Below are 617 nucleotides of genomic sequence, written 5' to 3'. Positions count from 1 at the left end.
GCGGAGGTTCCCTGCCCCGCCCCCCGCCAATGGAGGAGGACTGGGCCCATTCTTCCGGGAGGGTTTTCTGGGGCCCTCTTCCATCACGGTATCTGGAATCAGATTAATTTCCATAGCCTCTTCTTTGAGATGACCTCCATGGACTGAAGGTGGCGGCCAACACGAGGCGGTTGGAGATGTTAACCATCACGCCTCCCGCTGCCCACTCCGAGCTACTGGAGAGCTCCGGCCTTTGGCTTCCCCTTCTGGATCTTTCCATCACGACTCTCCTGGGCCTTTCCTGGAGACCCTCTACCTCCCTGTGGTCTGTGGCTGATCATCGGAGCCCCTAGGCCGGATGCCGACCTGGGAGCACCCAGCGAGTCCTTGCCAGGGTTACAGAGAACCCCGGGGTCTCGGCGTGGGGCTATGGTAGCCAGGAGGGTGAGCAGAGCTGGCCTTCAGTAGAAAGGGGGGGTGAGGGGCAGGCCACCAAGGAGACCCCCCACCCCCACCCCGGCGGAGCTCGGCCGGGGGCATCCTCAGGGCCCCCCGAGTGGGCAGAGAGGACGCTGGGCGGAAGGGCAGGAACTGCATCTGACGCCGCATGTCGTACCCCATGGGCGGCCGCCAGCCCT

This window comes from Tupaia chinensis, unplaced genomic scaffold (assembly GCF_000334495.1).
Source record: "Tupaia chinensis unplaced genomic scaffold, TupChi_1.0 Scaffold142100_1, whole genome shotgun sequence".
Taxonomy (NCBI): domain Eukaryota; kingdom Metazoa; phylum Chordata; class Mammalia; order Scandentia; family Tupaiidae; genus Tupaia; species Tupaia belangeri.
Note: the sequence above shows the minus strand (reverse complement) of the source record.